This window comes from Larus michahellis, chromosome 6 (genome assembly GCF_964199755.1).
Source record: "Larus michahellis chromosome 6, bLarMic1.1, whole genome shotgun sequence".
NCBI lineage: Eukaryota > Metazoa > Chordata > Aves > Charadriiformes > Laridae > Larus > Larus michahellis.
Window position 1 is genome coordinate 44,956,767 of NC_133901.1, and position 17,332 is coordinate 44,974,098.

A 17,332-nucleotide genomic window follows, 5' to 3' on the forward strand; every position below is an offset into this window, starting at 1 on the left:
TTAAAAAGCAGTACCTAAAGTATTCTGAAAATCCCTCCCTTTTACTTCATAGCCTTTTTAAGACCTTCTCCAGTCCTGTTGTATACTGTGAGACAAAGAACAGCTCAGGACATTGTTAAGCCTTACTTGATTTATTTTTATTATTTTTTTTTTTTACTCTAATCATCTTCACAGTTTCAAACCACAAAACCTGGATTAAGCCCGCTGACTCATTTTCACAATACAAGCCTTAACGGCTTTAGCATTCACGTCTGTGCTCCGTTCGCCTGACAGAAAATCCACTCTTCAAAGCTATTTGCAAAATCATGACAGACCCAAGTTTCACAACAGGGATGTGCCTCTATCAATCCCTTATGGTGGACTCACAAAGTAAGAACAATTCTATTTCACCTCATCCTCTCTCCTCTTGTCATATACTCAGTCGTGACAGTCACCTCCTCATTTTCCAACAGTGCCACACAGTGCAGCGCTTTGTGCTTTTGTTTATTTTCTCCCTTCCTCCAAGCTTCTGTAATTTAGATTTCTAATGCTGCTTCCAGCACTAAGCCTCTACCCACAGGCAGCAGCTACCTCCTGAGAAAGAGGACCAGCTCAGTAAGTTTGTCCCCGCCCCTCTCACTGCAAGAGAGGTCTGTACTGTCCTTGTGGTATCCCACCTTTGCCCTCTCCCAACAGGAAGATTAGCTCCTCTACATTCCCAATGACTCAAATACACAGAGGTAATACACTTTATTATATGAAATACATTAGAAAATATAGCTGCAAAATGACTAAAGGACTGAGGTGATTGAGGAAGTTCTTCCCACAGAAACTCTTGCTTTGGAAAAACTGCCACTATACTATACAAGCTAGTTCCTGCAAAGAGACACCTACCATACGTTGGCCAAATTTTCTAGCCATTCTTGACTAACACTGTATTCAAGCAGGTTATGGCTATTGCTCCAGTTCTTTTCTTTTACTAAGTCATCTTATGCCACCTACACACCCTCAAAAGGATATTCAGAGATTTCCAAAAATAAGATTATCTCCAATTGCCACATAAGATTATTTTTATGTGCTCATCTTAGAATCCTAATTTAGGTACCTCTTTATCTTACCATCAGGCAGTGAGCATGCCATCCAGGCGGGAGACAGTATACTTACTACTGTTTCACATTTTTCCCCTCTCAGTGCTACCTGTAGGGATCAGCAGCAGTTCAGATCTCTTCCATTCTCTGCAAATTATTCAATGACAGAAACTGCTGCCAGCTGTCCTCAGAAATCCGGAGTAGGGCTCAGTTAGCTGCTGCACCTCAGTTATCAAAACGTGCTCCAGTCATGGGCACAGTCACACCTGTAATAGTTAGTGTCTCCATTTGAAAGTCACTAACAGGTCACTGCAGCTGCCATTACAGCTGGAATAACGAGAGCTCCTTGAAATTTGTTAGCACATCACTGGTTCAGGTCCTGTGATATTTTCAGGATTCTGATGTCTCATGCTGTAACTCCACACTAGTAGCTGCCATGCTAATAGGTCCTGTCTTCTCTTCCACAGCCCACTTGCCCTAACTGCACAACCAAGCAGCTCAGAGTAGCTCCTCCATCCCGACTGCCGTGAACTCCAGAAGCCTTAACTAAATGTTCTGCTCCAAACTACAAAGAAACTACAAAGGTTTTTTCCCTTAGCTTTCTTTCAGTCCTCTCCTCACAACTCCAATGTCGAGGCCAGGCTGGCACACAATCTTATGACCATTGTCTCCATACTAGCCACAAGGCTGGCCCTTCCATAGAAGCTGGGCTTACATTGCCCTTGAGTGTGTTGCTACCTCCCAGCTAAACCCATTAGGTAGAAAAGACCATTTATTCCTCATGAGAGCAAGCAAGTAGATCAGATCAGTTTATGGAAGTAAAGATGAGGCACCCCGGAATTTAGTCATTCCTCAGTTCTCATAGTTAGCATAATGAACTGCCACCTGGCTCAGAGTTTCAACTATGGGGGAAGACCTGGTCCCTCTGATAAGGCTGCTGAAATGCAATTTATTTACTAGAGGAGGGAATTTTTACATTAATACTGTTGTGAGTTTCATCTGAGTCATCCAGTAGGTTACATCTTATAGATACAAGCAGTTCTTTGATTAAATTATACTGATAACCATTAGTTTCACAGTGAGACTAGTTATACACTAATGTGAAGCTGAAGGCCCAGGTTCACGGCAAGTTTTTGATTTTTCTCTACTGGCACCACAACCAGTTCTTTGCAAACTAAATTAACCATCAACTCTGAGTGTGAGAGTGCTCCAGCCATCCCCATGAAGCCACTTCATTTTCTCCTATGGAATTCAGAAAAGTCATAGATCTGTTATATCCAGCCTTAAGAACAAATGGTACATGGATAACTGGGTGAAGTTCTAACGGCCTGTGATGATCAAGATGATCTAATAGTCCCTTCTGGCTTATTTACTATGAATCTATAAACTCACCCAAGAGTAAGACAGACTGCTCCCCAAGTGGAATTGTCACCAAATAGCACAAAGGAGTTAGCACTTAAACATGATAACTGCCAGAAGGCACTGGAGTAACACAGTACTTGTGTTGATAATTTTATTTAGTCTTTACTTTGATCGTATAAATTAATAATCCTTATAACCATAACTATTATAAGAAATTAAAACAAAGCAGCTTTCTATCCCTCTCCAAAATTTATTGGATTTGCTTGCAGATTTGTCACCAGCAGGGTCTCCTTCCTTTGTTGGCCCAGCTGTTAATGAAAACACAGACTGAAGGAAACACTTAACTTTATGCTGTACAGTCAACTCTAGTAAAGTCAATGGGATTAGCTAGAGTGTGTAATATTAAAAAGCTTTGAAGGTCACTGAAGAAATGGGATCAGACACTGCATCTTCCATGAAAAAAGCCCAGTAAGTCCAAGGGAGTATTATGCGATATGTAGGGGAATAAGGAAATCCCAGCCAAATTCTTATCCTCAATATAGCTCTTTGGAAGCCACAGGGACGATACAACTAGTTTAGCTACTTTCCAAAGGACTCCCCATTCCATAGGTTGTGCTGCTCCATACAATCTATAGAGCAGCTCACAAAAACAAGCAAACGTATCAGCTGAAGGGCAAGCTACAAGGCATCGGCAGGATGCTATAGAACAGATGGCTTATTTAGAGAAAAGATGCATAAATGCAGGTCCCTTTGGGCCAAGAAAAAGTAGGTAGAGCATTATAACAACCTTGAGGCTTCTCTAAGGCTACACAGGAATTTGAACTGTCGCAACTTTGCTCCAGGCCCTTCCCACAGAGCCCAAGGCTATACAAAGAGTTCAGCTCAGCTAAACCGAAGACTAAGTCCTTGAGATTGTCATTTATTGCACTTTTTCCTTTCTATTTCAGACCCTTTTCATATGATTCTACAGAAATATTCAGAGAACATATTTCTTCAGCTGTCATTGCTCCATTACAAAAATGATGCATTAAAACTTCTTATTTTCTGGAAATAAAATCATAGAATCATAGAATGGTTTGGGTAGGAAGGGACCATCTAGTTCCCCCTGCCCGGTCATGGGCAGGGACACCTTCCAATAGACCAGGCTGCTCCAAGCCCCATCCAGCCTGGCCTTGAACACTTCCAGGGATGGGGCATCCACAGCTTCTCTGGGCAGCCTGTTCCAGTGCCTCACCACCCTCACAGTAAAGAATTTCTTCACCATATCTAATCTAAATCTGCCCTCTCAGTTTAAAACTGTTGTCCCTTGTCCTATCATTACACTCCCTGATAAAGAGTCCCTCTCCAGCTTTCCTGTAAGCTCCTGTTAGGTACTGGAAAGCTGCTATAAGGTTTCCCTGGAGCCTTGTCTTCTCCAGGCTGAACAACCCCAACTCTCTCAGCCTGTCCTCGTAGCAGAGGTGCTCCAGCCCTCTCACCTTTGTGGCCTCCTCCGGACTCACTCTAACAAGTCCATGTCCTTTTTATGCTGGGGACTCCTGAGCTGGACGCAGTACTCCAGGTGGGGTCTAGTAGAGCAAGATGGGCAATATTTGCAGTCTCTAGGAGTGATACTACAGACATTCATTATGTAGAACAGGTACTAAATAGCCTATTTAGAAGAAAAAAGCAAGCTGCAGGAAGATGCAGATGGTTGATATAGGAAGTAATTTTGAAGTCAGAGTTGCATTTTAAAAAAAAAAAAGAGGGAGAAAGGAACAGCTAACAGCGCTTACGAACTAAAAGAAAATAAAGGGAACAGACTAAATCCCAGTTTAATAAAGCTAGGTACTAGATTTTAACCACAAAAATAATACTGCAATCTGGACTTGCAATCAGAAACTTCTCTACTAGAGGGATCCCTTTGTGGCTTAAGGACTACAGTGCTGGACAGGTGGAAGCTCTGAAACTGCAGCCAAGATCCAGACTTCCATGATGTTTGCTTCCCAGAAATTCATAAACTTCTAGATTTACTATGGCCTGTTTTCCATTATGAACACATTCTCTTTTTTAATTCAACAGCAGGTTGAATACAAAGGCGGTTCTCCATTACTGATATATCTTTGTATTTTGCAGCTGTTATATTTGAACAAAATAACTCTTACCATTAATGATACCTGATCTTCTCGTGAGCAAGCGTATTTTGTGGTCTTTGCTAAATGTTCAATAAGCAAAGTCATATATAAGCATATGTTTCTGCGTTTACACACTCCTTTATCATACAGGTACTGTAAAAATTTATATATACAAGTCCAGTCTAAAAGAAAAAACTCTAATCTCAACTTTTTATCTTCAATGATATACAGTCATCACCAAAGTGGAATGAGATGAAGAAAATCCGCAGCAGTCTCAGAAGAATACAAGCAGTTCTGAGCATCATAAATACTTGCACATACCCTTCCTTTGCCTTTTCTAAGTTCACATGTACCAGCAACAAATCTTTTTTGTGGATTTACAATGCATTTTACAGGCTCTTCTACACCCTATGAAGTCAACGGTTCAGGTAGTCTCAATCATTTCACATGTTTTCTTTAAAAGAAAAATATATGAATACCAATTAAATTTTTTTAAATTTCCAAGCGATTTTATAATACCATAAGCATAATGCACCAGCCCTTTTCTCTGAAAAAAACCTGCTACTGCATTGCTTTATTGCTCTTCAGATATCTATTTAAAAATAGGCAATTATTCTCTCAAATGATTTAGAAAAGTATTCCATTAACAGACTCAGGAAGATGTCACAAGGAACAAGCTTGATTTGGGTCTCTGTATCTTCTAGAGTTCCAGCAAAGGTCAGCTGGAATGATCCTCCAATATCTTTAAGGAAGGACCCTGGTCACTTTTTATACACCTGAGTTGTAGGATCTACCTGCTTCATTCCCTTGATGTTACAAGATTCACTGCCTAACAAGGCAGAGAGCTGGGATAGAGCCCCTCAAGTCAGAAATCTGTCTCTTCAGCCTCAGCTTGTGCAACTGAAGAAGAATCAGTCTAAAAAAAAAAAAAATCATCTCTTAATGAAAACTACAGGAAGCAAACCCTCAAATACTCAGAGGACCTAAGAAAAGAATTGACACCAAAAATTAATCTCATCAGCGAGGTTCTCATTTTATGATGGAGATCAGAGGAAAGAACAGCAGGATTTACACAACAATAGGTAATTAAAAAGTAGCATAGAAGATATTCAATATTTCACTAGTGTTACTTATTACAATGTTCTTTGAATTCTGGGGTCAAATATACAAGTCCTCTGAGCCTGACAGAGATAAAGTACAAACAACTGAATCTAATGGCTGCTTTTAAACCTTTTCCTTGAGCAATTAATGTACTAGTTGTAGAAAGCAGGATCTAGCTTTCCTTTTGTGCTGTACATGCTGTCACACGTGGACGGAAATAATTAGAAATTATCAGAATGGTTTTGACTAAAAAGAGTTCTGTGAAAGACCAAATATTTCAGAGACTTATCAATAAACATTTCATTAAGAAAGGGTGGTTGGGGCTAGGTCTAAGTGTGAAAGGGAGACATTCTCATTGCATCGGCCCTAATATTGAACTCGTTCACGTACCTGGATTAATTCTTATTTAAAACCTACTTTCAGCAGAGAGCAGGCAGAACAGAAGTGTACATTTGCTCATTCCCAAACCACCTTTACCAGCCTAGCTGGATATGTACCCACAGTCTTCTAATATAAATCCCAAGGTTTCAGTTCCAGAGATTACACCCCAGTGTACAGGTCTGATTGTAGAAACATAAAAATGAAGCCAAAATCTTCCCAGCGTAGAAGAAAATGAAGTGTCAAAACCTCAAAAAAACTTTTCAAAAACCAAGTTGGTGTAGCAAGCTGCTATTGTAAACTTGTTAGGAGGCAAATTATCTTTTTACTGGACCAGATGTGAAGAATGAAAAATCTATAGCTAATTTAAAACCTGCCTGGTACACACAACACCCAGAATAGTTTGCAAACGCGTAGTGGCAGAACAGTTCTCCTAAACAAGGGATTTGCTCACTTACCCTCTATATCATTAGCAATATTCCTTTAACCATTCCTTAGTCTGTAAAAAGGAATTAGAAAGTTCATCAATTTTCTCTCAGAAAGTTTCTTGACCGATGTCCTGAGGGAAAATGGATTTAAAAGTGATTTATATGGAAGGACATGACATCTTCCAGCCTCAACAAAGCTAGAGAACCTGTAGAAAAGTGAATATCCCTTCTCTCTCTCTGCTTTTTTTCCCCTTTCTTTTTTATATAAATAAACTCTCACAGTGAACCAATGACAACTAGGATTTCACCTATGCTATAAATTACAGCAAGAGAATCAAGGAATGGAAATCTGACCTGTATTTATGATAATAAAGGATTCCTAGGTAAAAGAAGGTTGCACTAGTTAGCAATTATACCTGTCCTTTGGTCACACAGTTCTTGTCTCACTAGCAGAGCTCAGGAGCATGCACATTAAGACTGCCTAGGCTTTACTACCTTAATGCAATTCACGGATTTCTAATTCACTACAAGTCAGTTTATTCACTGCCTAACTATTCCAGGGAGAGGGGAAAGTATTAGCCCTGTTTTAACCCCTTTAACTAAAAACTGCAGAGAAATAAATCTTATCACAGAGCAGGTCAGGAGCAGCTCCCTGGGTGCAAGTCTATGCAATGGACTTTCAAGCAGCCTGAGAACTTCCACTGGCAGCCCCTGTTCAAAACCACCAGACTGCCAAATAAACATATACAACAGCAAGAAACAGTATCCAATAAAGGCTTGTGCTGGTCCACTATAACAGGAGTACAAGACTACCAAATTCAAGTGAAACTCAAGAGTGTGAACAGCCTTCTGGGCTGAAATCACAGCAACCATTTTGTCCCAATACCACTCTTTAAAATGGGAGTGCAGGATAATGAATCCAAATCCAGTATGCATGGAATAGAGGAACACACAATAATTTGGCCACCATGCTGATATTAGTGGCACTTATGACTTAGAGCTAAGTTGAATTTCTTCTGTGACACTGCTACAGCACCAAATAAGGCTAGGAATAGTGTTTTGACAACTCTGAAACATTAGTATGTGGGCCTCTTAAAAGTGACTCACATAAAATAAGAAAACAGAGCATTACATCACTACCACCAACTTGAATCTTCACACGCAAGCTTCCTGACTAAACTTAAATCCAGCCAGGGTCATAAACTACCATGTCTATTCCTGTTAGTGATTTCTTTGCCTTCCAGAAGCATCTCTTTAAAAATGAGGACTGAAATGACTGGTATTTTTCATCTGTCTTTTATTAAAAAGGAGAGTTCCTTTCTGGTCCCCAAAATCACGGACTTCAATTCCTTCAGGTCTCTGTCCATAATAGAAAAACTCCAGATAAGCTGCTTTGAAATGTGAGTCAAGAGAAAGGGAGGATAATGGTGGTGGGGTGGTTTTTTCTCAGTTGAAGATACTGAGGCTAAGTGACAGGCATCTGCTGCTTTTCTATTTTCATTTGGTATATTCATTCTGCACTAAAAAGCATAAAAATCTGTGGGCGCATGTATATTTTTATTGCACCAGCACCCCACAAAACAGGAAGCAAAAAGTGGTGCATAAAAACTGTAGCAAGGGAGAACAAAGACAGACAGAACTCTTGAAAAGTGAATAGGCTTGAAGGATCTAGGTACTTCATGAATGCACAGAGAAGGACAACCCCCTGGTCCCTGAAGTACTACAGAGTGCATTCAAGTAGTAAAGAAGGAACAGTAAACAAAGACTGACTTGAGTACTAAAATCCAGCTTTTCACACTTAACACTTCATTCACTAGAAGATATCATCCTTTTCTACATCTTATTTTTAATCATTTTGGTCAAATGCTTTTCCTTGTAGAGTTCCCTGATTATTCATTGTCAAAACACAAACATTGAAAGGATTAGAGAAGAGTTGATAACATCAGCCCTTACTCTTCTCAGTAGATAGTCATAAGCAGACTTTCAAAAGTAATCTGATCTTCAGCAGAGACATTACCTAGAGGTATTCACTAAGGTTCTCAGTCAGTTTACAGCAGGTATAGACACCACCTTTTCCAAGTAAATATGATTACTAATCTGCTTAAAACTGCATGGCATTAAATGACTCCTGGACCCTGGATGATTATTTATACAAAAAGTACAGTCATACAACACAAGAAGATGAAACCGTATTACTACAAATTTATCGCCTCCACGTTTTCATATGATGGGAAGACCCTATTCCAGGGAAAAATAAAACCTACCACATGGACATGGGACACAAAAAAAAAAAAAAGAATCCACCAAAAAAAAATCCACCAAAAAGCCACCACACAACTTGAACATAACTGGAGAGAAACTTTAATGACCCAAAGTTTGAAGGGTGTATCTCTAAAGTGAGTAAGACACTTAATTACACATACAGAAGGAGAGGCAACCACCTTTTTCTTGGCAGCCAAGCAATAAAAAAGGTCCAAAGAGATTCCACGGACAGTTGAACTTGTTTACGCTGAACTGTGGCCCCAACTTAAGGCAATCCATTTTTAAGAAATTCATTTAAAATCTTTGGTAGGAGTGTCTCCATTACGAGCATAAGAGTTGCTGCTTTTAATTTTAATTAGGAATACTAACCTAATTAAGTCTGAAAGAGAAATACGAGTATTCAGATGGCCCACTGCCTCAGTTTCATAAAGCCAGGACTTTTTAATGCATAGGTAAGCTTTCAGTAGCCAAATTCTTACCATAATATTGAAGGAATATTGGTAAACACTACTTGAAAAGAAGTAGCAGTGACAGCAGCAATTCATAGACTCTTTCATTGACATGTCCTTTTTTGCCATCAGGAAATATTGTACTTAATTTCAGAACATGACTCTTAGGTATGCCCTAATACAACCCTGACCAAATTGCCAAAACTCCAAACATGGCCCCTAAATATGCACAAATTGAGTCTCCAGCATCTGCATTATGACCAGAGTGCTCCAGATACATAATATGTTTTTTCCTGGATTTAGGGATATCTGTAGTCCACTCATAGCTGGAATTACAAGAGAACTGTAAAGCACCATAAAATCCAAGACAAACAGCATGTTCAGGTCATGTCCAGCGTGCACAAGAGCATGTATAATAAATCCAGAGCACAGCAGATTGTCTGCTTCTTTCCAGGATATCTTGGACAGAACTCCAGAAACTGTGGTTACTTTTTGTTTTTACAGATAAGAATAAATAACCATTTTCATAATAAATCAAAAGTGTACCTCTAAGTTCAGTAATGGTATTTGCTAATATGGATTCCCCAAAGTACTTCAGAGTAATCTGAATTGCAGAGAGTAATAAATCTTTAATGTCCTCTACACAGCTAGAGCAGCACTGCAGCACACTGGGAGAACTGCAGCCACATCTCTCATAGCACTGTGATGTTGTGCACTACTCCCTGTGTGATGATATGCCCCCATGAAAAGAATGGGACTCACTGTGGATCTTAATGGGATGTTGTACATCAGCTTATTTCCAATTCTTTCCCCCCAGAAGTTTCCTGAAGCACAAGCAAAGGCCTTAGCTCTACCCTCCGACATTCTCACCCTCTGATTCAACTCCTCTGCTTTCCCTTCTGCTCTGTTAGGTTTATTCTCATCATAATTACAGAAATTTCATGCTGAGGAAGTAAGCTGATGATAGTTCCTTTTCTAAAAAATCTTCCAATTTTCCCCAAATAACTGCATCTACTAGACCTGTGAACCAGATTAAAATATCCTTTCACTAGCATTGAAAGGCAGAGAAGAAAAACAGTACCATATACGGAAGCACTGTGTATTCCCCAGTGTAAAGAGTACTTTCCAATAAGTCTTTTTCTGGTATTTTATGACTCGGATCAACACAGGTATCCACTGCCTACTTTTTTTTTTTCCTGAAAAGAGGTAAGTTTACTTGAAGCCGCAACCAAACAAATCACATTTCCACCTTGTAAAAAATTAAAGCAGTAAATTAACCTTCAGATGAGAGATACATCACAACTCAAAATATTCGGTTAACTTAACTTAAAGCAATCCATCAACTAAGAAAGAAACGCTCCTCCATTTACTCTAGATAATTTCTTTCACTGAAAGTTTTCTCATTGGCATCTGCAGAGAAAATAGTTTCTCCACGTCTGTCAGTCCTGGGACGTGCCTAGAAGAGGAGGCATAAACATACCTCAGGTCCCCTAGGCAGAGTCCCTGATGGCCAAGCTTTATTTTGGAAGCTGTACAGGCACACGCTCAGTCTCAGACCCAAGCACATTGTCCCTCTCAGCAGTACTGCCTACCTAATGCTTCACTAGAGCAGACCTTGGGCTTCCTTCACCTGAGGAACACTGCTGGGTCTTCTCACCACTTCTACCACTGACCCTCCACCAGGTTACTGACAAGCTATCTTCTGCTTTTTCAGTTTGTTTGTAAACTTTCCCAGCACAAAAATACTGCTCACTGTGCATTTGTACAGCACCTAGCACAGCCTTCTGCAGTGTCTCTTACAACAGGTTTGCAGGATTATATTCAAACAGAAAAAGAGCATTTTAGCTCGACAATGCTGTTCTATAAATTTGGATTCCCATACTGTCTTATTTTGCCATAACTGATTAGTTTGCGTATAAAAATCACAGTTCATTTGGCACAGGATTTCCATACCTGGCTGCTTGTCAGTGCTTTGTGCGATATTACGAACCTCTGTTTTCCCATTAGTATTCACTGCAGCAAGATGATGAATGACACTGAAGATGAGTTTATCTGATGTGATTTCTTACTTGTCTTCACCCATTTACTGTATACCTCCTTTTGTTTCCTTTGTTGTCTTCAGTCTTTTACAAAGGAAAGCTGTTAATTTTTTTTTCATTATTACCATTTTCTACACATCCATGAGCCTGATCCAGTGTTCCTTTGAAAAAAAATTCCCATTGACTTCAAAAGACACTGGAACTGGCCCCTCTGGAGGCTGAATGCTTCTGACATACCTAATACTGCAGTAATACCACCTACTCACCCCCTCTGTATTTTGTCTCTTTTGGGGCATCACAGTTTACCACGTCTGCCCATGAAATGCTAACATTTACCCCTCTTGCTTGCATTTCAGAAATGTCACAACCTCTGCCCGTGCTGACAGCATGCGGCAATCCTGTTTAAGGCTCGGTCTGCACTCTAACCTCAACCAACAGCAGTACCTTTGATATCCACAAGTGCTCAAGAACCAATTCTTCTTGTCAATCCCTAAACTGGCAGGAAGCTCTCATCATTTTGTGACATGCAGTTTAATCCATGACTGATCCTGGCCCCTTTTAAGCAAAAATACAGGCTATATTTCTCCAGTATCTGTAGAACACTTTTTTCTGAGTGTAACAATGCAAACAACTGATACACACGTAAACAATTTTCCCCATTACAAGATGTAATGTAGCAAAATCTTTACCTTAGGATTTCTATTTTCCAATTCATTTGCAATTTTGCAAAACATGTCATTATAATTGAAAAAAAAAATCCAGAAAGCATTCAGCTCACCCTCCCTCTCCATAAGCCCAGCCAAAGGGACCAGCTTTTTAATTATCTAGCAACAGAGTCAGTAAAACGTCCCAACCTCCTTAACAGGATCCTCAGGCTCCAAACTCATTATCAGATCACGTTTTATCTTTAAGAGTCAGCGATTTAAACTCCCTCCAGTGTTATAATCACCACAGTGATTATAGCTCCGTGGTGCAGTGAAGTTTTAGAAGGCTCCAGACTTGGAGCCCACTGCTACTGCCGCAAACACTGCAACACACAGCCACCGCCAGGCAGCACCACACTGGGAAGCTCAATCTGCTTGCTGGAACAATCTTTAAATAGTATTAACCAGCAGACAGTGTTTCCTCTAACTCATACTGCAGCGGCACTAGGAGGTTGTAACGCATCCTGAAGAGAACAAAGCACTTCCTTTGTAAGCCATCCTAAAAATGTCTATTTGTTACAGGTTCAACCCTCCAACAGAGTAAAGTGGGCTGACAAAGGCAACAGAAAAAAAAAGTATATTTTTGAAACTATTGTTTGAAAAACAGCATTTATTTTTTTTTCTTAACGATTACCAAAAAAAATGGAGAACATTTAAGAAAACATTCTGCTTGATCAGAAACAGTAAGCCAGAGATGACAGCTTCAGGGTCTAATGTCATCTTTGTGGAAAAGAACACTCTCATATGTTTCAACCACCCAATTTGAAAGGTGAGCATGAAGTAGGATAAGATGAGTTTGGATCAGACTTTCTCAAGTCCTTAGCACCCACCCAGTAAGATTCAGGCATTGATATAGTCTAGTTAGACTTTAGAAGTAGCTTCTAGGAGCCAAACATTTTTAAAATGTGGCTAGTGTACCTAGATGCCAATGAGGAAACCTCATTCCTTGGAAATCTGTCCCTTAGATTCAATAATCACCCTCCTGAGTGACAGTAGAGGGAAATTCAATATAAATTATTTTGAAGATCTGAAAGGTTCTCTCCCAGCATGATAATGACTGTGTTTCCATTTCTGTTAATGACATGTAAGAACTGGAAACACAAGCAGCGGTGGAGGATTAAGTAATTACGGAGTATTAGATGCATTTGAAGAGCAGGGTCACAGAAAAAGACAGAAGGAGAAGAGAGAGTGAGCGTGCTGTGGGCTGCTCATCAATCTGAAAGCTATAAAATATCCCCCCCTTATTCACTGCTTGCTAGCTGTAAAGGACAAAGGCTCCCAGTACAGATCAGCTATTCTTTATTGTCCCCATTCTGGAGAGCTACAGCTTTTATGGGTAAGTAAAGCTCTTGTTAACTATAGATAGATATGATCTCTAATACGTGGTTAATTTTCTCTCTTATATAGGAATTGTATGTGATAGAAATAGAAAACTAATTTAGGATCATTTAAATACAGAAGTGTAGTTCTGTGATAAATGCAGTACTACAGGTGACCTGAAATTCTTCTGTGTCCTATTTCAAACAAAGCTTAACACAAAGTCACATGAAAATTAAGGTTTGTTTAAAGAATACTAGAAAATTATGAGTAGCAATGAAAAATTAACTTAAAGCATTGGAACATAATGAGTTCTTATGAATTTAAGTATTTTGAAGGGAATTAAAAATTCATCGTTCTCTACTGACAGAGCAACGTACATCAAAGCCAAGCTGCTCACATATGCCTCTGTGTATTTATTCCACTTTGTCAAGCGCTACTGAAAAGACTGGCACTGCATTTAAGTGGCCTGGCCTTTGAATGTGTTTCTCTATGACTCAACTGTTAGTCTAGGTAAAGCTGGACTAAGCCTTTAGCAACGATCATTCCATGTGAAAGGAATGACATTCACACTGGATTTAACATACACCTTTAGGATTTTAATTTCCATTATTCTCCAAATCATTCAAAGGTATCAGGTAACTGGATCAAAGGGTTCAGCCTTCCACCTTCATTCACATGATGGTAACTTACGCCACAATTAGACCTCATGACATCAGTGGAACTAATCTTAGTATTACTCAACATGTTTAATGGTGAAATAATCTGTCTCTAAGTAGAATATGACAACTAAGCAGCCATTTAGAGTAATTGCCTTCCTAGTCAACTAAAGAATTATTCAACCGAAGTTAAACATCAGTTTAGGGACACTGACAAAAAAGCAGGTAAAAATTCAATTTACACACACCTTAAATAGAGAGATGGACACAAAGTGTAGGTGGACTAAACCAGTGTTACACAGGTATGTTGGCATTGCTTCTGGCTAAATCAGCTCTATTTGTACAAAATTATTCCTGTAGGATTGATTTTCTATTGTGATTCAGGTGGAGATAACTGAACTACTTCTCCTATTCTTACATTGTTTATGTGTACCTGTCCTACTTTCCAAATGATCTGTTCAGAAGGTTTATTCTTTTGAGATATTTGCTGATTGTGGCTCACACTTTATTTCCATTTTTGTTAGTGCCCTTTACAGCATGCATTTGGTCACACAGCACTGTTTCTGTTCCCCAAGTATGAAACTTTGGACAGGACAATAATAAATGACGAACAGAAACCCATACACTTCTAAGCATGGATTTGCCAATGTCTTTTACAAAAGAAACATTCATTCTCATAAAACCATGTAACAATTCAGGCAATTTTTAGATGTAAGCTGTGTTACCTTCCTTACAACTCAAAATATTAAGGCTAGCCTGGACAATATTACAAACTCCTTGCGGTTCTCTGCATTCCCCAGCATCTTGCTATTTGCTTCAACAGCATTATACCCTTAATACGTCAGTACCATAGGGAAATCCCACAGCTGCTGCTTGTAATTCAAGGTGGTTTTTTTCTTATAGATTTTTAAAGCATTGTGTCAGATGCACTTAAATAAACCGGAGTCAACAAAGCGTGTTGCTTTCCCGTACCTAATGGAAATTCAGCCACTATTGTTCTGTAGAATTAGAATCTAGACTGCTCCAAAGCCAACGAAGCTATCCTGACCTGTATGGGCTGAAGAAGGAAAGACAGTCTCAAACAGCGGGGTTTTGAGCAAACTCCTCAAAGTCTTTCTGTGTCATTTCAGCTACATGTTCTTTGTGAAACAAAGCTCTTGCATTTGAGGCAAGACACTTGTTGAAGGCCCATACCCGGTAGCACTTCACTATCTGTGTTTCCATCTTTCCTTCTTTGTTTCTGAACACTTGTTTGCATCACAAGGTCACCTACAACCTGAAAACAACCACTTTTTTTGCTCTGTGGCAATCTGAGTAACTTTTAATATCCATTCACGTAGAACTATCGTTCCCATGCTTTGGGATCCCTCCACCCTCATTTAAAAAAAGCTAAATTAAGTAAATAAAATATAGTGACACTTGGAAAGAGCTGAATTATCTTTTCATTTTTCTAATATAAAAATCTAATTTTGGGGGTGGAGCTTTTTACTAATGAAGAGCCAATTAAAAACAAAATCTATTCAGAAAAAGAGTACTTCATTCAGGACTCAGTCCAGCAAAAGTATAGTGACAGTATATTCCTATTTATAAACTGGTATGGGGACTTTGCTAGGGCCCTTTGTAGACTAGAGTGTAAAATTACTGTCCTGTTTGGTCTAAAAATATTTGGGCATAAAAGCTGCTCAGCTTTACTGAAAGACCCCTAGAAACTCCTTCAAAGACAAGAGTTCCAGAAAGAAAAAAGTAAACACTTATCCATTTAAGACAAATTAGCACATGTTACAAGTTAGAGAATATTTTACTTCTAAGACAGTAAAAAATACCAGAAATAAGTATTTGGAATCAGCACTGTCCAACCTATTTGTTGAAACATCTAGCAACCCAAAAATATTTCATCAAAAGCATTTTATCATTCTTTAACTTATCTGTGCAAGAAAAGTAAAACAGGAAGAAATCTAGTCACAAAAGTAGACCAAAATGCACAAGCTCACTACAGCAAAAGGATCTTATGACTTGTTCAAAGACACTCCCTTTCCCTCCTTTGTTAAATGTTCCTTTTTTTCCTTTCTCCAAATCCCCTCCCATACACTTTGATATACATTTTGATATTGAGATAATTTCTAATGATTGCAAGCATTTCTCCCAGGCTAATAAAGTGAGACAACCTGCAAAGACTTTTGGACCTGATAGTTCTAGGTACTCTCAAAAAATCGTGTATAGCATTATGTAAACATAAGTTTGTGCATGAAAACCTTATTGCAATATTCAGCCCAGGAAAAGATACCCAAGATAGAAGTTATTCATGTTACCTCGTACAGGCCGGAGCTATTGTAGACATTAACTCTGTCTAAAATGCTTTACAACTGAATGTGTGCTAACTGCTTTATTGAATTTTATTCATTAATACATTCAGGGTTTTCTTAAGATGTCAATCTGTAGCAGTCAGCTGCCTTTCAAAGAGAACTGTTTGATATAATCACCCTCTTACATTGGCAGCGGAGAACGGCTGCTGGGAGGTCCCAGAAGTGAGTCCTCCGCAGAACTCGGGCTGCATTCCAGTCTTCCCTGCATGCCCCTCCTTCAATGCCCAGGCAATGCCAGCCCACTTGTGCAGCAGAGCTCAAGCCTATTCATACAGCACAGGTAACTCTAGGTCAACCTAATTAAGCTAAAACAAAAAAAAATTACCAAAATCAAATTTTCAGAAGTGGTAGGACACCTGTGCCCTTCTACATACCTTTAAAGTCTGATCCTTCTCACTCCACTGGGAACGTGCACAAAAGTAACACTTTATAGGAATCAATAAAGTAATGTACCAATAAACAGATTCTGCTGAGCAACTCCAGTTTTGGAGCACAGCTCTAAAATATAGGTCATATATTACAGCAACCCATTACTTGTATTAAGCACTGACAGATCTTGTAAGGCCATAATTTTTAAAATGTGTGTCAGGCCTCAGAATGACTCTTTTTTCAGTATGAGGTATCTCATACTGCATAAAAATAGCCAAACACACTCACCCACACTAAATAGGAAAAAAATAAATCCTAGCACATCCATTATGCAACCAACTTCGAGGCTATCTTCCAAGGATCTTCACGTTCATATGAAGTTATAAAACAGATCAAATACACGTTAGGCTTGACACTATAATACTGATCACTACAAAAGATTCAGACAGTACTGTGGAATAAATACTAAATTGGCTAAAAAATACAAAAGTACAGCATTGTTCACACATTAAGGAAAAGTATAAAATCAAGAGGCTTCTGAGGTAGAAAATAGCCGCAGCTGGCATGAAGGACACAACATCTGTGGTTCCCTGATAAGCTACATGAGGTACGGGACAGGATGCAATTATTCCATGGCTTTACCTTATGATGTATAGCGGATACAGGAATGGGATGATACCATGAAACAGATAAGCTGCCAATTAACTGCCCGCTAGATGC